Below are 21,510 nucleotides of genomic sequence, written 5' to 3'. Positions count from 1 at the left end.
GAGAAGATCCAAAACAATTGGGCCAGGTAATGAAATTGTATTAAGTATCAAAGCACAGAGCCTTGAATGTGTACCTCTGACGAAGCGGCGACGACAAACCATCCAGCTATGCCACTCGAAACATCCTTGCTCAGTTAAACACAGGGGGCACAGCCCTCGAGGGAACTACTAGGCTCCCGGCCCACCTTATTACTACAAGAAAAGCACCAAAGGCAACATATAACACCAACCTTTCCCTTCACACAATAAAAATTTCAACATTTACAAAAACGAAAACATTAGTAACAAAGACACAGATTCCTTGAGGCACCTTTAAGTCTGGTTGACCTCATGGAACCTACAGCATCACCACTACTGCCCGGATCGATCCTACTACCATCAGAGCGTTGTAATTTCACACCAAAACAACATCTGAACAGTCGCCACCGTCACTGGAGAACTGGACTCCTCGCTGACTGTTTAGCAACATCCCATCAACCAACCATGTCTCTTCAGCCTCTTTCACTGTAGCGATCTGAACCAGAATATCACGTACATAAACTGTTACCCCAAATATCACTCTCAGATGCGACACAGCGCCCAGGTGAAATCGCAATCTTTCCGCCACCTTGCTCGCCCTTTTTCGTATCAAAATGAGGTTTCTCTTACTCCACCCGAGACCATCCTTCACCTACACTGAACCATTAGGCACTCTAAATACTTTCGTAGTTGAAACCAATTTAGACCATCCTTTCTGTACCTTCCTAGGAAGTTTGACCTTTACCACATTGCCCAGTTCTACAAATAGCTGTTTGGGGCATCTCTTGCAATCAAAATCCACTTGATTGATCACTTGCTTAGGTGCTGCTCTTTGTCTGACCACATACATGTTCACTTCCTCATAAACCGATTGGTCTTAAACCATGCTGTCTTCATAACTTAACGCAGTTCTCTATCACTCAGCAACTCGAACGGAGAAACCCCATTGTTGATGGAAGAGCAAAATGATAGCTCCAAATCTTTTTACGAACAGTGTCTTTAACTACTTAACTGCTGGGCCTCTTTTAGGCTATTTGGGGTAGTGTGTGCTTTTGTCTCCATAACTTTTTGTCCGCATAAGGTATCCACGCTAAATTTGTGTCCATTTTTCTCAACATCTTGGTGATTCTAAAGGTACCCAAGGTTTGTGGATACCCCTGGAGGGGACCGAGAAATAGCCAAAATATAGCTCGTTTTTGAGTTTTGGGGACACTTAGGAAAGAAGTGCTCTGTACAAAAGTCTCTGGTTCTTTTCTCCCATAAAAGTGGCATCAACAAAACAGTTTGCTGTACTAAAGTCACCATCTTCCCAGCTTTCAGGAACATGCAAAGCCAAATCAAACAAACTAATTATTTACCACGGTTTTGACATTTTTCAAAGCAGGAGCCCTATTTACTTTTTTTTGTGCTAACAACCTATTTCCAGTTTGTGGTGGAAACCAGCGTGAAATCCATGGGTGATCCAGGAAAGATAAACATTTCTGAAAGTGGACAGAATCCTGAATTCAGCAAGGGGTCATACTTGTCCATTTCTCAAGGTTTTTCCTCAGTGTTAAACTAAAGAAATATTGAAAACCAGTAGGAAAAAAAGCCAATTGTGACAATGTTTTCATCTGTAACTTTTTGGGATGATTGCCAATTCACAAAAGCAATGTACCATTACGTTCGCTAGACCCTTTTGGTGGGGTTGGGGCATATAGGGCTTGTAGGTTCTCCAAGGGCCCGAGGTACCCAAAGCCAACAACTGAGCTGCATCGCACAATGGTTTTTCATTGAGTATACACCAATTCATTAGGTGAATAATGTAGACTAAAAAATAGGTTTGAAAGTGACCTATGTATTTCTGAAATGGACACAAGATAAGGAATTTAGGAGCAATGGTTATTTGTACATCTCTGAAATTGGGGGTACCCATAGAAGCACGTGATTTAGAGAGTATTTTTCTAAATGTCTTCTTTCTTACACACATGCTTACATTTGGAAGGCACAAATGCAGTGAAATCCAATTGATAATAACAAATAGCCTACTATTCTATGCGCCCACATGTCTTCTGATAAAATAGGTACCCCACTTGTGCAGTTAGGCCTAGTGCCTGTGACAGGAAATGGCCCAAAACGCAACATGAATACATCAAATTTTTCCACTCAAAACGACCCTATTTTTTGCAACGTAGGGAGCTGTGGATATTCGGCCCTAGCTCAGCTGGCACCCGGGGGAAACCTAGAAAACCTGTATAGTTTTTTTTTTTGTTTTTTTTAACTAGACACCTAGGGGAATTAAGAATGGAACTTGACTTGTGTGACTCACATCAGGTTGTTTTACCAAAAACCTTTGTAAACTTTGACTAAAAGAACTAATTTCTCACATTTCTTGCACCCTTCATTTCCCTAAGTCTTCCAATTAAAATGGTACCTCACTTGTGTGGATATGACTAGTGCCCGCAACAGTAAACAGCACAAAACCCAACATGGATACATCACATTTTTCCACTTAAGCCTGACCCCGTTTTTGCAAAGTGGGTAGCTGTGGATTTTGGGGCCTAGCTCGGCTGGCATCTAACGAAACCTAGCAAACCTGCACATTTTTAAAAAACTAGACACCTAGGGGAAACCAGGATGTGGTGACTTGCATGGATTCCATTAGTTTTTTAGGTCGCGCGTAAGCAGCGCGCATGCGCTGTCGCAAGACCTAAAGTAAATACTGTAATGGGTGTAAACCTGCCTGCAGCTTGCCATTGGAGCAGATCTCCCTTACGTATCCTTCCTGGCTCCTTAATGGTTAGTGCTGCCCACACGTCATTTCCGGGTTTTGCTGAGCAGCACCGACCAACTACAGTTTACTAGCGCTGTAGCTGGTCATGTCTTCCTGTAGGGACTACTTGCGTTTTTTCCTGCTAGTGATTCCCTATGGTGCCCGCTTCATCTGCTTTGGCGATCGGACGCTGATGCGACTGCCATCGGCTATCATATGCCACTACCAGCTGTAAAGAGGCGAAGTGCAAAGCAGCAGTATCATTCAAAAGCACTTTTGCCTGTTCTCCAGTGTTCGACTGACTAATTGTTCTATCTTTATGTGGCGCTGGCATATTTGTCTCCAGGTACATCCTTCCTCAAACACACATTGATGTCATTTTCATTTTAGTTAGTGATGCAGCAGTATTAAAATTATAGTGCTGAGGGGTCTCCCGCTCACCAAGGTGAACATACATGTTAAATGTATTGTCCCGCCACGTCCGAGCATAGAGCATCTCTGTGATAAGCGTTGCTTTCCCATGGTGCACTGGGGTTCCCATTCCATGTAATGTGACCGGACAGGCCCAGTCAGCTGTGTCTGGTGCCGAACTCGCACTGCCCAGAGGCCGGCAGGCGCAAGTTGCGAACTCAAGGTCAGACTTGTGTATCCGTTTTTTTGTACACTTTGTATGGCCCCTCTGCCGCTGCTTGTGTTAGAAGCAGGAATTAATTATTGAAAGGGGGGGGGGGGGGTCGCTATACAACATAAAATGGCAGATTGGCATCCGTGAATAATAGGGGTGCTATTCATCTCTCAATTCTAAGTGAAGTCATTGGCAGCCCGAGCTTCACTCTCAGCCATCAGATGTCTCGCAGAAGCTGTCGGTGAATAACATCCCGTTCTTCCCAGTTCTCCTGCTATAATTCTATATTTGACAGCCCTCCCTGGCTCCTTCTGTGCTGCGCCACCGTCTGCACGTTGTCTTTTCTTTTCCCTCTTCGTAGCTTTTCATGGCTTCTGTCGTCAGTCCCTCCTTCCCCCAACATTCCCTCCACTTACTTTCTACTCTTCATCCTTGTTTTTTACCATCTCCTGTTCTACTTTCTCTTTCGTCTTTCTTGTTTACTTCCCAGTAACATTAAAGGCACGCAGCAGGGTTCCCTTTACAATTTCCTGCTCGTTTTCACATCCTGTGGGAATTTGATTACCTTTTGTATTTAAGACACATGTTCTAGTTTCAGGGGATCTCATTAAATAACAAGCATTGGCATAGCTAATAGGTCTCGCCTTTGGGACCTTATAAGTGTTTAGCCATGCAACTCTTGATGTTGTTGCACCAAGGATATTGTGCTGGATAACTAAACACTTATAAGGTCCCAAAGGCGAGACCTATTGGCTATGCCAATGCTTGTTTTTGTTGCCCACAATACCATGAAAACATCAGACTTTGCCAGAAATCATGCATTTCCCTTACATTTCTATGATGGAGACTTCCGGAATTCGCAGAAATCCATAACATTTCTACCACCCAGCATTACCCTACATGTGCCGATAAAAACACTACCCCACTTGTGTGCCTAGTGCCCACGACAGGAACGGATTAAACCATGGTCAATAGGAGCCCTTGCGTGGGGATTGACCTCTGTTTGATCCATTCCTGTCGCTAGGCACTAGGCCCAACCAAACAAGTGATGCAGTGTTTTTATTGGCACAAGTGAGGAAATGCTGGGTTGTAGGAATTTTGAGGCTTCCAGCTGAATCTGTAAGTTTCCGTCACAGAAATGTAAGGAAAATGAGTGATTTCAGGCAAAGTTTGAAGCAGAGCATTGTCACAAATCCCGCAGCTACCCCTATTGCTGATTTCTGCAAGTAGCACTTTAGAGCCTTTTGTGTCAGGGTCTCTTAGCCCACACACACAAGTGAGGTACCATTTTTAACGGGAGACTTTGGGGCAATGCTGTGTGGTAGGAAAGTTGAGGCTCCCAGCAGATTCCAAAAGTTTTCCTCATAGAAATGCGAGGGTAATGTGTGTTTTTAGTCAATGTTTGAGGTTTGCAGGGCCTTGTGGATAAGAAAATGGAGTGGGATGCATGCGAAGCCAGCAAACCTGGACTCCAGGTGTCAGCCTACCCAAGCCCAAAACGTGCAGCTGTTCACCATTGCAAGTGGGATGATACTAAGAGTTAGCCAAATTACCCCATTTGCCCCCCCGGGGGAGGGAGGGGGCAGAAAGATTGGTGACTGATTTACTTGGGGTGGGTGCACGGCAATGCCCATGTGGGCAGCCCTCACCCCATTTAATTCCCTGGTGTCTAGTGGGCTTTCTGTCCCCCTCCACCCCCGCCCGTGGGCAGGTCGGGGTAATTACCCCATGTGCCCCTCAGAGGGAGCAGAAAGACTGTGTCCCAATTTGGAGTGGGGGCAAACCTATTTTATCATTGTATCAATAATCCCTAGCGTCTAGTGGGCCTCCCTCACCCCCCCCCCCCGGGGGGCCAGACAGACTTTCCCCTTTTATTTTGGGTGGGGGCAAGCCATGACAAAGCTGGGAAACCCCCACCCCTTATTTTCTTCATAAAACTATCCCTGGTACATAGTGGGCTTTCTGACATATCCTCAGTTATTGCCCCCATCTGGCCATGAGGGGAGCTCAGAAAGATTGAACAAAAAATAATTGGTGAAGGGTGAGCACCTCCCCCTAGACCAATTGCCCAAGGGGCCGCTCACCCTTTCCCTGGTGTCTAGTAGGTGGATCCCTGCCTGGGTATCGCTCTCCTGCAGCGATCCCTAAGCAGGGATCCACTGGGCAGAGGTACCACTGGAAAGGGAAGATTCTCCCCTCTCCAATGGTACCTCTACCATTAGAATCAGAGCTTGGGCGCTCACCGAGTACTGATTCAGTGAAAGTAAAAGGAGCCCATTGGCTCATTTTACTTTTACTGTAATAAAGTCAGTGCGCCCTGAGCACCAATCGTCATTGTAGTAAAAAATATATATATTAATAAATAATAAGCACCAGAGGGTCTTAGGTGCCTCCCCAGTGTTGGTCAAAGGCTGACACACATTGGGGTGGCAGTGTCCACACTTAACAGGCTAATATCCAATTTGGACTGCACTGCAAGTTGCACATATTCTTTAAAAATCCTGTTGACCCTCTCAACCAATACTTAAAACTGGGGGCAGGGGTGTGTAATTTAATAAAATATCCACTTGTCCATGGGGCAGGTTGCTTCCTAAATCTACTTGTCCTGTGACAAAATTTGCTTGTTCAGTTTGTGCTACGTAACGCAGCGATAAATTATGGCACCAATCTCATTATATAAGAGTTCGGATATAGCCTCTCTGATTATGCCAGACTTCAAACCATAGTAGGGTTTAAATATTAGCAATTCCCTTATTTTGCCATGTTTCCACAGAGCTGCATACTGATGCTTGAAGTTAGCGGTAAATAATGGTAACAGGTTTGGAATGAGTATCAAGAAGGTGTGCAGTTCCTTGTGAGAGGATTGGGGAAAGGGAAGTCTTTCTTCGTAATGCCCTCGCACACCCCAAAGGATGTCATGCTTCATCACTGGGCCAAGCTCCTCGTCGGGCCGGTGCTGCAATGCCCGACTGGCTCCCGTGAACGAGGCTCTTTGGCGGTGATCTTTTGAAGAAGCCGTAGCGTGTGTGCGGGTGTGGGGGCTGGGTAGTGCATAAGAAAATGGGTTAAAATAAGTCTAGAGCTGTCCTACTCTCATAAGTGTTTATTGATGTTGTAGCTCAGGCTTAAATATGGATATAATATTCCTAAAGGGCTGTCGTGGTGTAGTGGGTCAACATGTTTCGTGCCTAATTGCCCCTAACAGGTCAGGTGGCACTTCCTCAGGACTATGAACAGATAAAAGTGGAAGGTGCACGATCGACCGTCTAGTACTCGTAATTGAGACTGATGTACAGACGCAGTGGAAGGTCCCCTAGTAGGCTTGTACTGGGGTAGGAGACCTGTAGGGGTGAGGGGAGAAAACAACAAGAAAGAAGAACAACCAAAGGAAGCCATAATAAACAGGCTATGTTATAGTGAGACAGTGGGCACATGCTGGAGTGGTCTTAATCTAAATGATTACTGTGCCACATGCTTCGCTCGTATGTAGTGTATCATAGACACAGTGTGTTAGTGTGCGCTGCGAACGATTATCATGGAGGTAAGGCAACTGGACAACAATGGGCAGTTGAAAGTTAGCTGCATTGAATACCGTAATCATGAATCACGTGCGTCATAAGGTGCTTATCATGTCAATGTGCTGGTTGCCGCACAAAATTGTGCAAGTGTGACTCATTTAAAGGACCCCGCTGTGACGTGACTAGAGCCACAAGCATAGCAGAGTGCCTCGGCTGTGAGCAGGGCTGCTCATATTAACACTGAACTGGACTGGAGGGGTGCGAATGCGTCCAATTTAAAATACAAATGCCCCCCTGTGGCATGCCTTAAACCGAAGTGTAGCCGTGTGAACAGGTTTGGAATGCCCTTTTGAGTCTGTGCAAACCTACTAACTTGCATTTTTAAAGGGTTCTCACCAACTCTTCTTTAATCTTTTCCCATACTGAGAAAGGTTGGAAATTTACTCCTGACAAGGGTAGTCATTAAACTTCTTCCAGGTCTGGAAAAAAGTGGTTGGAGGGAAAGTGCACTTGCAAACACTCAGATTTTCGCATCAGCAAATCTACACATGCATATTTGCTCATGCTAAAATGCAGTTCACAAATATTTTCTAGGAGTATCATTTATGGGCCTACCTCTGTAAATTCTTGTGAATTCATGACAGCCATAAATCTGCATTTTGAGACCAAAAACCATTTTTGCTTTTGCCAAGGTTTGTAGTAATGGTGAGGGCCCGGCAGCTCCAACACCAATACGGTTTTACAAAAACCATGTCAAAACAAGGCACGCATTGATAAAACTGAAAGACTAACCACAAATTTCAAATTGGTTTCAAATTGGTTTGGGCCTACTTGTCCTAAGGACAAAATACACATGAAAACGTGTTGCCCTAGACCCCAACCAATATGTCCTGGTAGTCGGGCGATAGAAATTTCACGTCCCTGTGGGGGGCATAAAGGAAAGCAATATGTGAAACTCTCAAAGCTTCCAAATATATGCTACACTCAGATGAGACAAACTGTACCATGTTATCCTTTATGATCAATTGGAGAAAACCTTCACTGCTAAAAACGAACCACAAAAAGTAAATCCCAGTACTTGAATCAGCCTTCTCAAGAAACCTATAAAAACATGTAGAATGGTAGTCCATGTGACTAATCAAAGATTTTACCCCATCATAGAAAACTGAAATAGGGCCCATGTAATCAACTGCCACCTTCTCCCACGATAAACAGGGATTCTAGTGATGACAAAAGTGGAATAAAATATTGGTCAGCATGTATGTCCTTACATAGAGATCATTACCGCATCAATCAATCAAGGATTTGTGAAGCGCACTACTCACACACGAGGGTCTCAAGGTACTGGTGGGGCCAGGGGGGGTTCCGTGCAGCTTTGTCTCATCCGAAGAGCCAGGTCTTGACGCCCTTCCTGAAAGCTAGCAGTGTGGGGGTTTGTCTGATGCTGAGTGGGAGTTCGTTCCAGGTCTTGGCTGTGATGTAGGAGAAGGATCGCCTCCCCGCTCTGGCAATGCGTGGAATTTCAGCAAGGGCGAGACCGGCGGCTTCTTTTGTGTGCGTAGAAGGAGATTAATTCGTTGAGGCACTGGGGTCCGATGTTGTGGAGGGATTTGTAGGCGTGAGCGAGGAGACTGAAGGTCACTCCCTTTCCGACAGGGAGCCAGTGGAGTTCTCATAGGTGTTGGGTGATGTGGTGGTGTCGTGGGATGCAGAGGACAAGTCTAACTGCGGCGTTCTGGATTGTCTGGAGTAGAGATTTGTTTATTCCGGCATAGAGGGCGTTCCTGTAGTCTAGTCTGTCGAGTATGATGCAGAGGTTGCGAGTGTGGTCTGTGGGAGGTTCGCAGAGGGTGGTGGGCCACCAGGTGTTGTCCGATGCTGAGGGGGCAGATCCGAGGATGAGGACTTCCGTTTTATCCGAGTTGAGCATGATAACAACAAAAGCGTCAATGCCAGGCCACCAATAGTATAACCTCAACTTCTTCTTTGTTGGCGTCATTGAATGCTGCCTAACTCCTGACTGAGGCACAAGTTTATCATCTCTCAACAATAGATCCTTTTCAATGATGAGCTCATCTCTCACCTTGCACCAACCAATTAGTGCCTATGTAAACTTACTCTCTTCAGACCAGTCGTTAAAAATCAAATCTTTCACCTTTAATTAAACTTCATCCTCACCTCACGCTTTAAAACATTTCAAGCATAGTTCCGTACTTACAATCTCCCCATTTTGTTTCAACACATCCACCAAACCAACTACATTCATTTAACCTATCATCAACTCCAACATCTGCCTCAGAGGCGACAGGGAAAAGTGACAAAGAATCTGCTCTAGCATTCTTGCAGCCGGAAATTACCACATGTGGAAGTTGAACCCCTGAAGGCAAGACAACAGCAAACTCGACCCTGGGTTCATAAAGCCAGTGGCTCACTTTCCCAAAAGAAATATCAAAGATTTATGATCCGTAACCACCTTGATTATTGCGCCCCACAAAAAGGTTTTCAAATATTCAACAGCAACTTGCCATGGTTTCCTTTTCAATTGTACTGTAATAGTGTTCCGCTTCCTCCAACAACAGGAAGCAAACCCCACCGTTTGTTTCTTCCCGTCACACACCAGCACATTGCTTGCATCAAATGTAACAATGCAGCTCAACCAGGAACCAAATGGTTTGAGAACTGGGGCACACACAATCATCAGTTTCTCTCACTCAAATGCGCTGTTCTCATCCTCACCCCACATAAAAGGCTTTTTCCATAGTGATTTCTTTTTAACAGTTCAGTCACTACTGCGAACCCTGGAACACACCAGTGCATTAAGAACAACAACCTATTGAGCCTAGTTTGGGGCATCTTTTATGGCACATAGCAAATTCTTTTCTGGTTTGATGCCCTCGGGTGTAATGGTGTTGTTTAATCGTGTTAAAGTACTGTACACAGATCCCCTTGCATGCGTACGAGTCAATGGATATATCCCAGAACCCTTGCACATTCAAAGAGGAACCCGACAGGGCAGCGCCCTCTCGCCACTACTTTTCACCTTGGCGCTGGAGCCAGTTGCGAGCAAGCCACTCCCATGGGGGCATATTATTCCCTACAAGACATGCCCTGTTGTCTATGGACACAGACAAAACTATGCTCTTTATAAAAGACGCCAAGACCAATCTCATAGAACTCCTTTATGAAAAAATATTTGATTTGGTAGACTGTCTGGAGTCTGCATAAACTAGAGGAAATCTGAAATGCTACCACTTAGAGCTGCTGCTAACAAAACAGAATACCCACTCAGATGGTGTGAGGGACCAGTGAGGTAACCGAGGGTAAGGGCCCCAGAGACAGACAAGCATTGATACAGGACAATTGTGGAGTGGCCATGTTTGAGCTTAGAGAGCAGGTTGACCGAACAATAACATTACCACAGTCAATAGTGAGAAGAGTTGCTTTAATAAAAAAATTTAAATTGTTATATTTATTTTACAATAATCCAATGTATCGCAACTCACTCAACTGACATGGGGTGGCAAAAACCCTAGGCTTAGATGGGCCATAACCATCCTAGTTTATGACACAGAGGGTTCACTGTGTCTGGCTTCGAAGATTATCATCACACACAACAATCTCACTGTGCAAACTACTGGTTTGACTGAAGTACCGGTGCTTCAAGTTTATACATCAAAAAAGATCATATCACCACAGGGGCGCTAAACACAATAAAAGCAGGGAAAAAACACTCAACCTCTCTAATTGAAACAAACGGTATGATGCACAAGCTGGTCAATATGGGCAACAGCTAGGAAAGCTGAACTGCCACAGATCGCTCGTTCCACCTAGCATAGGAATGTCTGTTGATACAAACTTACCTAGAAGATACAACACGGGCAATTGGTCAACTGCTCCCTGAGATTGTCGCTGTTATAGTTAGGCTATATCAAACCGGTCCATAAATCCAAAGAACGGTTAACAGTGGTACTGTTATTGCTTGCCTAGAACTGTCTGTTGTTCATGGATGAAAGGCCCTTCCCCTTCTACAAATGTCTGACTCGGGATGCAGCCTGCTGTGGTAAACTAGCAGAGACGTTTGCGGAATCCCAAGCCCTCCAGGTCAGAACAAGAGGCATCTGGGGCCCCGCACGGACACTATCTGGATCCAATCATGGAACTAGACCCTCTACAGCAGAATGTCTGTTTGCCCACCATACATGCATAAGATGCTGAAAATGCACTATATATATTTATCTGTGTGCTACTCATACTTGTTGAATATGTATGTGAATATGATCTATTCATGATATTCCAAATATGTTGTCTTTACAAAGAGCAGAATTGACAACATGCAGAACGAAGCAGTGGGGTGTATTCCGAGTCCTGATTCATAAGCAGTTATTGTAAACAGTAGTGTATACAACTGGTCGACTCATGCATCACTAGGACAGAATCAACATTTTTCCTTCCTGACAGGCATACTGTGACAGCTGAGGATCCCTACAACCCTATATAATGGTGAAAGCTGCTCTTTCTTGGTTTTAGAAAATCACCTGGATCTCATCCTAGTACGCTAGTTCTCTTTTTTCATACCCAATGAATCTAAACATTAACTTCTGAGACACGGACGCTGCTGAAACAGTCCAAAAGGCATGCTCCAAAAGCAAAAAACTTAAAAAGGCATGACCAAAGTTGGGAGTGTTTTAGATTGTTCATAATGCCCTGTGGTAAGGGGTCCACAAATCTATCAAGGAAAATATTGAAGCCCCATTTAAGGATGCTAAAAGTTCTTGCATCCTGAGCAGAGGGCTGGAATCTATCAGGATGTTCTTATTCAGTGAACTCTGGCCCATACACAAATTGTTTGAACTCAACTTGCATTTGGCCACTACAAATGATGGTACCAATTCCGCTGAGTTAGCGTTCTCAAATACTCCTTCTTTCAGACAGCTCATCCAAACATGCCTTAAGTTCATCCCTTATGCACAATGAAACATTTCATATCTTATAAACAACTGAGCAAGATTTTTCTTTTAATACAATTTTGTGCTCAAAATCACGCACAAACCAAGTATCTCCTGAAACTCTTTTGCGTATTTCAGAAAAAGGCAGGGGTCATCGGCCATCAAAACCTCCGGCATATCACCATTCCCACAGCACCAGGATAAGGCCACCGCAAGATGTCACATCCTTGTTTCACAATAGTGACCCTCACACATAGATGTTGCCCTTGAAATTCCACAGTGGATTCAAAATACCCAACAAGATTAATCCTACTCGCATCATATGCAAAAGCCAATATGTCAGGGGGAAAACAACTCACTAGCCAAAATCAACCCCATACAAAGCAACTGAAACTAGTGTGATAAGTGAACTTGCAGACACTGTTACCTGTACCTCCATTTCCCCCCCAATCGTGACCATACAAAATCAATCTTTTGTTCGACTACCACAACCTGTTTTTAAGGACAAGGTAACCTTGAACCTTTCCAAACTATTAGATAGCTGTTTTCCAATCATTGCAATAACATGAACTTGTTATTTTTTGCGTCCTGATGCTTTTTCTAATTTTAAAAACATGTCCTAGTTTTGTGACAAATGTCAACTCATACAGCAAAGCAGAAATTAAAAGTATGCTCTGTGCCTCTAAAGTCTTTAAAAACTCACATAATTGTTCTTTTGTTTCAGGCAGCACAGTAGGTCAGCTGCATGATACATGCAGAGGTGGGAAAGAGTAGGAAGGAAGGCGGGGGGACACAGGGTGAAGGCCCTACCTGAGCAAATGTTATTTAAACTTAGCCTAGTAAATGTGTGCATTTACAAGGCTATGCTAAATCTGATCATACGTTACTTCAGACAATTCCGCTTTGCCTGCAGTGATGCAGTTAGGGAAAGATCAAAATATTGCTCACGCCCGGAGGGAGAAGCATAAGTAACTGCTCCCTGCGTGCGTGAGCCATGCCGGCTCCCGCTGCATGGGGGAGCCGGTTGGGGGCTGCGGGGGCCCTGGAGCTCCCCACGCAGCCCCTGAGTGTATGGTGGGTACCCTGGGTGGGCACTAGGCCACCCTCTTTTAATAATGTGGGTCCCAGGGAATGGAGTCCCTGGGCCGGAAAAGGCTTGGAGGGGGGCCCCACAGCCCCCCCTCCCCTTTAAAAAGAAAGGCGTGTGGGGATGGGCTCCCCAGGACTTAATAAGACTCTGGGGCACCTGGTTGCCCTCCCCTTAAAAATAAATAGGGATCTGGGGATGGGGTCCCCAGGGCCGAATATGGCTCAGGAGGGGGGCCATTTGCCCCTCTCCCCTTTAAAAAAACATATGGACTTGTGGGAGGTATGCTGCAGGTCAGGCAAAAACGCTAGAAATTTACTGAAAAAGGCAAAGGTCAAAGTAATGTTATAGCTACGAGAGATAAAAATGTTTTTTTTTTTTAAAACAGCGTATAAATTCACTGAGAAGAAAAGAACAAAAAGGTTAAAGTAAAATTAGTTAGGTGAATACATCAGTGACAACAATAAACTTTTGAACTAAACCCCCCCCCCCCACAAATTCACCAGTTATAGTTAGCAGAGCTAAATACAACGTGCGTCCTGTCATGCACTGCTTCTGAACTCACATCACCCATGTGTATCAAGAGGGCGTGCAGTTCCTAACTGGAGGTACGGGGAAAGGAAGGTCTTTCTTCGTGATGCCCTCACACCGCCCGGAGGATGTCATGCTTCATCATTGGGCAATGCTCCTTGACGGGCCGGCGCTGCAATGCCCGACGGGCTCCCATGAACGGGGTTCTTTGGCGGAGATCTATTGAAGAATCCGTTGGGTGCGTGCGGGTGAGAAGGCTGGGTAGTGCACGGGTCATTAACGTCATATTGGTTGTTCTTTTCTCCCCCCCCCTCTTCTTCCCACCAGGTCTACAATACCCCAATATAAGCTTACTAGGGTACACCCTACCGTGTCTGGTCACCAGTCAAAAATGAAAGAACCAGACCTACGGTAGTGCACCAGTCACTTTTTAGTTTTCTTTTGTTCCTGATGAAGTGCTACTCGACCCGTTGGGGGCAAACGGTGCACAAAACATGTTGACCCACTAGACTATGACAGCCCTATAGGAACATCACATCCGCTTAGGGCACCCACACCTTTTAATTGGGCTCGAGCTACCTAAACATTAAAACCAGAGTAGGACTGCTCCAGACCTATTTTATCTCACACACCCGTGCACTACCCAGCCCTTACACCTGCACGCACCCAACGGCTTCTTCGAAAGATCTCCGTCAAAGAGCCTCGTTTACGGGAGCCCGTCGGGCATTGCAGCGCCGGCCCGACGAAGAGCATGGCCCAATGATGAAGCATGACATCCTCCGGGGTGTGTGAGGGCATCACGAAGAAAGACCTCCCTTTCCCAGCACCTCCAGTTAGGAACTGCAGACCCTCTTGATACACAGTCCCATTTGGGAGCTAGTGTGCAGGACCTGTTTAAATATAGCTCCCGGCCCTCCCCTTTTTGATACTCACATCACTTATAACATGTTCTATGCCATCACTGATGACATCTCAAATGACATCACTGATTCCATCATCCAAGCTTCGTTTTTGCACATACTGCTCTTTAAATCAGTAGGACTTTGAAGGGCAGAAAGTACAACATTGCTCACAAGAAAACGAGGCATTATTAATGCCATATCAGATACAACTCCCTGTGGTGCAGAAAGCATGGGTTTTGTGCAGCACTGTAACTATACCATACAGTTCACGTGTAGCATAGTTCATATTAACTATCAACCACAGATACATGGGAAACCCCCATTGCATACGGTGTTTAATCTACATACAACTGTTTAGAGAAAGCCAAGTACTTAAAAATGCTGAACATCTGTTCAAAATGAATGCCCTACTATGGGCAGATTTAATCTGTATCAAACCCCTGACAGTCACAGAACCTACATTGAGAAATTACGTTGATTTAAGTACAGAAGTGGGTACTGTAAACAGTATGTACTCTATGGAGACTGTTTACTCTGTACCACACTGTTTGCAGACAGTGAAACTCACGAGGAATACACTACAAAGTATTAACAAGCATTTACAATGCAATGGTCTCGGCATTGTTAAAGTTAGAGCTATTGGCATTCTCATGACATTGTTTATGTTTTTAAAACATTTAAAGAAACGGCATTGTTATTTACAATGTCAATAGCTTAATCTCTCTCAAATGCGAGACCTATTGCATTTGCACCCACACACAGAGCCACACACACAAAGCCACCCACACACACACAGCCACACACACATAGCCACCTACACAGAGCTATTCACATAGCGAGCAACCCACACACAAATAGAGCCACCTACACACACAGAGTTACCCACACACAGAGCCACCCACGCATAGAGCCACCCACGCATAGAGCCACCTACAAAAAAAGCCACCCACACACAGAGGCACACACATACACACACACACACACATAGAGCCCCCCACACACACACAGAGCCACCCACACACACACAGAGCCACATACACAAAACCACACACACAGAGCGACACATACATACACAGAGCCACATACACACACAGCCACACACACATAAAGAACCAGACTTTAATGAAAAGATCCAGGCTATACCTTAAAAAGAAGTACCTGCCTGGGAGGGAAGCTGGAGAATTTGCATGAGGAGCTCTGCACCTGATGTGTGTGGGGTGGGACACCCTGCAGTTGCTGCTCTGTCTGGAGGAGATGAAGGACTGGGGACTGAGTTCAGTCCGAGGCGCTGGTGTGTAAAAGCGGTGTTACATGCACGTGTTCAAAAGCAATTCATAATACTTGCCTGGGGATATTGAAAACAAAATGTGCATACCGTACTGCTCACTCTTTCGGACGCGTATGAATCACGTGCATTTTATTTTTAAATATTGCACAAAATTCAAATGGGTTGTATGCATGTCTGTTAGTGAAACCGTTAGATTGTGCATTCTTTAACACTGGTCGACGGTGGCAAAAACAGTAACGGGTTAGGTAGGACGGTGACTCCTAACTCTGGTAGCCCAGGGCGGCGCATTCGCCCCTCAGGGGGGGAAGTAGGAGAGGGGAAATAGAACACCAGGATCTCTCAAATCCTAGGGACCACTTAAGACAGGAACACTAGACACACCCTTCAGGCGCACATTGTGGCAGCCCCGGTGTGGGACTGTGCTGAAGCCTCACCTTCTGAGAGTCCATGGCGACGGACACCGTGCTCCGCAGGATCCTCCAGTGACTTGGGTAAGTGACTCCAGCTGGGTGAGGACTGAGGAGCGGCGGCTGAGGGCCTGTCACCGCGCCCCGCCCTCTGCTGCTGTCACCCGTCCCTCCGCCCTCAGGGCCGGGAACCAGAAACAGGAAAGAAGGACTACAGAGGCAGGCAGGGCGGGGGCGGGGCTCCATTCAGTGAAAGAAGGCGGCCATTGCGCAAATGTTTTTTCTCAGTATGATCTGCCAACTCGAGGCAGCAAATCGGTAAAATATTGAGTTTGTCCCACGTAACTACTATTACCGTTTCAGTTGCTAACTACTAATAAATATAGGCGGTCATCACATTGATATGTATTGATGTCGCTTTGTTTTTCTAATGCTAACCTCAAGTAAGTTTACCAGCCTAATGACAATTAATATTCACACACTGTACTCTTGTACCTAATTTCCAGGGCTTAGCTTGTGTTGTGCACGTGACAAAACCAACCTGGTTTCTGTCTTCAGGTTCTGCCCTGTCACCGAAGACGAGCTAAATAATACTACACGTTAGATAGAGAGACGACCACTGACCGATCTGGTATCGTCTCTGCAGATAAAGGCAACGGAGGCCGCCATCTTGCAAGTTTCTTATCAGTTTGCTTTGTCCAGCAACACCCGTCACACTCATTTGTTTGCCATCAGGGGAACAAGCCCGAAAACAAATAGTCACTGGTTGCTAGACATCAGAAATCAGTGAGTGCTTTTACCTGAAAGGGCCGTACTCGAAACGCCGAGCAGCAAGGAAGAGGCGACCCCGCGTCCCGCTCCGTGTAAAAGGGGCGGAAAGGGGCGGGGCTTCAAAAAACCAAAAGAAGTGAAAAAACACGCCCCCGAATCGGAAAAAGACGAGGCTTGTTTGGAGAGACAAAGCTCTTCTCCAATGGCTGACCAGCATTTAAGAGGCCAGCCAATGGAGAAGAGGGGAAAAAAAGGGGCGGGTTAAAGCCCCACTCCTAAAACGTTAAATCTCGCGAGCGAGACTGCGCAAGCGCAGTCTTCGCTAGCCGAAACCTAAAAAGCATCTACTAAGAACAGTGTATACTGTGCAATACTTGTCAAAAAAATACATTATTTGCTTAAAATAAGCAATGTCTGAAGGTGCTAAAGATTATACTACCTCCAGCCTTCCTACTGTGGTGAAACTTTTACAGATAAACCATCTTTTGAAGCAAAACAATCCAATGTACATAGCTTAATACCTATTGCACACAGTCTTCTATGTTATGTAGAAATTCTCATGCTTAGCCAGCTGTCTGATAACTCAAGGCTACTTACAATACTTGGTATGCTGAAAATTTGCCCTGTTTCAAACTTTTGCTACACAGCTTAAAAACGTGTGTGAAACATGCTGAACATAAATTTTCAACTGTCCTCTGCACACAGGGTCACTCTTCAATGCAAACATTTATAACGTGTTTAATACCTATACACACCTATGATGTATTTGAAGTATATGCATTTCGTGAACATTTATACCCATTAGCTGGACACAGGCTCTACAAAATTAGATGATGAAGTACTATGGTAGCTACGAACCCCTATGTAAAGTATAGATTAACCTCACACACTCATTGGATGATGTCATAAATGATGTCAGAACACATCATGAGTGATGCAGTATGTGAGGTTATAAGCAGTGCATTGCTGGGGCACAAGTTATAGTTAGCTCTGTCATGAGTGATGTAGCATGTGAGGTCATAAACAGTGCATTGCTGGGACACAAGTTATAAGTAGCCCTGCTATCTATAACTAGTGAATTTGTGTGTATTTTTTTTGTCCAAAATGTTAATGTGGTCACTGACATATTCACCTAACTATAACGTTTCTTTAACATTTTATTTTTTTCAGTGAATTTCTGTCCCCCCCCCCCAACAAAAGCAGATGCTTTTAATACACATAACTATAATGTTACTTAAGCTTAGCTGCTTTCAGTGAATATCTCTTTCTCGCGTGTGCATACACATATATATATATATATATATATACACACATATACACACACAGGCCAGTGTTAATAAATGATGCGAAGAAAGAATATATTTGAACTGATTTATCAGTGCATCAAACTCTTGACATATACACTGTGGTTTTTTCAAAGACTAAGAAATATTCACTTGTGTGATTTGGTGTACCACAAATCATTCCTGTTTTTTTAACTACATATGTCTTTCCTCACTGTTGTTGCTTAAATTACTTATATACCAATGAAGTGACTACTCCCTGTATCTACATATGACTAAGACTCATGTACAGTCGAGACGCAATATACTATGAGCATTGATGAGATTAAAAGTCTGTCACTTATGATTGGCTGGTGGGCTTGTTTTATGGATCCAAAAGGTGAAGTATGTTTTTCTTTGGAATATTAAGGTACTGACGCACCCTACCAGGCCCGACCCGTTAGGATGGGCGTCTCTTTAACCCTACTTCTATGTCTGGACTGTCCCAGTTTTTACTTATCAAAATCTGGTCACCCTATTTAGATGATACAAATATCAGTGCTTGACTGGTTGTTGGGAGGCGCAGTCCTAAACGAAAAACTCCAAGCTCAGGCTCTGCCAAAAGCATACACAGTAATCAGTGCACCAACCAGTCTCTTCACCTCACTCCATGGACGTTTAGCAACTTGTCGCCAGTGTTAAACTGAGGTAAGATACAACTCAGCTGGGCCAAGTAATGAACGTTTACTAAGTAGCAAAGCATAGACTAAGCATGTACCTCCAAAAGAATGCCGCTGACAAACTGTCCAGCTGCACTCACTGGAACGTTCCTGGTCTGTTAAACACAGTGGAACACGGCACTGGAGGGAACTCTCACACTTGTGTCCCACCTAATTAATATGACAAAGGCAAACCCACTAAAGTCTACAAACTGCACACCCCTCTCACCAACCCCACGGAAGATCTGTAGTTCCTCCTTACTAAAGGCATCTTTGTCAACTATCACTAGCATTTAGGTTCCACCATGGGAGTCCTATCCACCCATGGCAGGAATGTCCCTCAGTAGTAGAATTATCCTATCTGAGCAGAATGTATCACCCTTGTCCTTATACTGCATATTCCCATGCTAACTCATCTACAGGAAAGACGGACCCAATCCAGAGATTATGAGGAATATTTTACGTTTTCTGTAATACAAGCTACTTGTATTCACTTACAATCATTCACAGGTACTAATATTAGTGTTGTAGTACTGACCACATCACACCAGCTTACATTAGTGGCCACCATAAGCAATATGACCAGCAGTGGTCACCTCAGGACATCAGGCATGGTTGCCAGCAGTAATGTAAAAAACAAAAAAAAGCTTTGGCAATGTGGCATAAGTCTATACATTTAAACAAAGCAATCATAGCAGTAATGTCCCTGATACCAAGGTAGTTACTAATAAGTCTTCGCAGCGCCACATGATTTATCACCCAAAAGTGAACTTTAATTGTATTTTAGAAATGCAACCATTTTTTTCCAAACATCAGCTTATGAGTTCTGAAAATAAACACATTTGTCTCGAATATAGACGTTTTAATTATGGTATACATATATTTATCCAACCAGGCAACATCTTCTGCTTTAATAAGTTGGAATGCACACAAGACAGACACTTGAAGGTAGCTGGAGAGCTACCTTAAGCTGACGAGCTATTCGTTGGAAAAGCCTGGATTCAACCTCTTAAATCAGATATATTTTCCACCAACCTGAAAAGATCTATAAGTCTCTAGCACCCTTCACCGCTTTAAAAGTACATCGCACACTTCTACTCAAGGGAAGAGCTCTTCATCCCGAGCAGAAGTCATTGACCCAACTCAGACCGATCTTGTTAACCCCACCAAGGTCATACCACGATATTCACAGTCATACCAGATCAAATATACCCCGCCTCGCCTCCTTCCACCACCCCGCAATCCATCGCGGATATTTTGCACTTTCTCTACACACCAGGTAAATGTGACAATACCTTACTCTGCCATTGCTTTTACAACTATATCTCTGAGTATATAAGATGACAGTATTATATGCGGCATTTTCTTTTTTTAATTTGATACAATAAATTATTTTACCCACCTACTAGGTAAATAACCAGATATGTTAAACTTAGGTGTCCAGGGATCCCGTTACCTTATCTAAAGGTAACCAGCTCGTTAGCCCCCGTAGCTAGTCCCTTGAACCCTAAACAAGGAACATACCTTTCTCAACCCTCTTTCCAAGGACATATTGGATCTACCTCTCCTTTCAAGAGGGTGATACCGTATTGCCTCCCTCAACAGTAAATGTCCGTGCTAAAGGTTTACTTCACATGTCCCGAGCACATCGCTCCCTTCTGCCCCACAGCTGCCCCGTCCGCGCCCCTCCCGGATCTCAGCAGACCCATCCCCGGGCCGCGGCTACTCACACAGCCGTGTCCAGGAGCCTGCCGCGGCCGCTCCGAGTGCGCCCGGCTCCGCATCGCTCAGACCACAACCCCTCCTGCGCACAGCAGCCGGCGCGCGACCCTGCGTCATTCAGCCCCACTCAGCTGAGCCGGCGCGCGACACTCGCGTCACCGTCTGGCCTACATTGAAAGAAATAAAGGAAGGACAACGCTTCTTGATTTTACAATCCGGGAACAGAAATCGATCACGCAAGAAGACACCGAGAACTGCATTAATAGCAGAGTCAGCAGTCCGCCCTCAACCAAAGAAAAGGAGACTTTAGAATACACGCTACGCTTTCTCTGAAGTTGCTTCTCTTGGGGAGCTTTCATTGTTGCCAATTAGATAAAATATACTGTGTGCTTTGACTCAGTCTACAACACTGGAACACGTTCACCTCATTCTGTTATGCAGTTTTTGGCTAATTTTTCCCTTTCCACAGAGTCCTTGCATTTTGATGGACTATCTTACATCTCAAAAGTAGCACACTGAATAAAAAAAGAATTCTAGCATCCGCAGTAAGAATTTTTAATTTGCTTAAGGACACGTAGGCAAGGCTTATCCCACCCTACCTTAGTGCCAATATCGGCAACACTCCCCATCCCTCCCACAGCAATAATATGGAGAAATAATCAGACAAGACACATTCTTAGTGGAGAAAATTGCTGCAGGTTTATTTGCATAACATATGCCAACATGGTGGGCTATCTTACGGGCGATCCTAGGGCAGGCAGCCCCTCGCCGCCTGCCCGCCTGATCAGCCAGATCACACCGTGGCCCTAGCCAACCGGTGTTTGGTAGACTTGGGGGAGGGGATAGCCCCTCCCACCGGTGGACCGCCAGTCCACCCCCTTACTCACGCCCCCCCAGCTAAGGGGGGCGGAGCGTTGCAGGCAACCCCCGGTTGCTCAGGTCCACAACCGCCCGTAGGACTA

At 45.0% G+C, this 21,510-nt stretch overlaps 1 protein-coding gene across 2 annotated transcripts in view; it reads right to left on the bottom strand.

Annotated features, from left to right (window-relative positions):
- Positions 1–20,699, bottom strand: part of ATXN1L (ataxin 1 like) — a 65,830-nt gene extending 45,131 nt beyond the window's left edge. The window contains exon 1 of one of the 2 annotated variants that reach the window (XM_085639366.1): positions 20,557–20,699. The gene's annotated coding sequence lies outside the window, so the exon portion shown is untranslated. Of the gene's footprint in view, positions 1–20,350; positions 20,495–20,556 lie in introns of those variants that run through there. The other variant, XM_085639367.1, reaches the window with a different exon arrangement.
- Positions 20,700–21,510: the final 811 nt, after the last annotated feature.

Source organism: Triturus cristatus, chromosome 12 (genome assembly GCF_964204655.1).
Source record: "Triturus cristatus chromosome 12, aTriCri1.1, whole genome shotgun sequence".
In the NCBI taxonomy this organism is placed as follows: Eukaryota; Metazoa; Chordata; class Amphibia; order Caudata; family Salamandridae; genus Triturus; species Triturus cristatus.
This window is presented reverse-complemented; position numbering and strand designations above follow the sequence as displayed.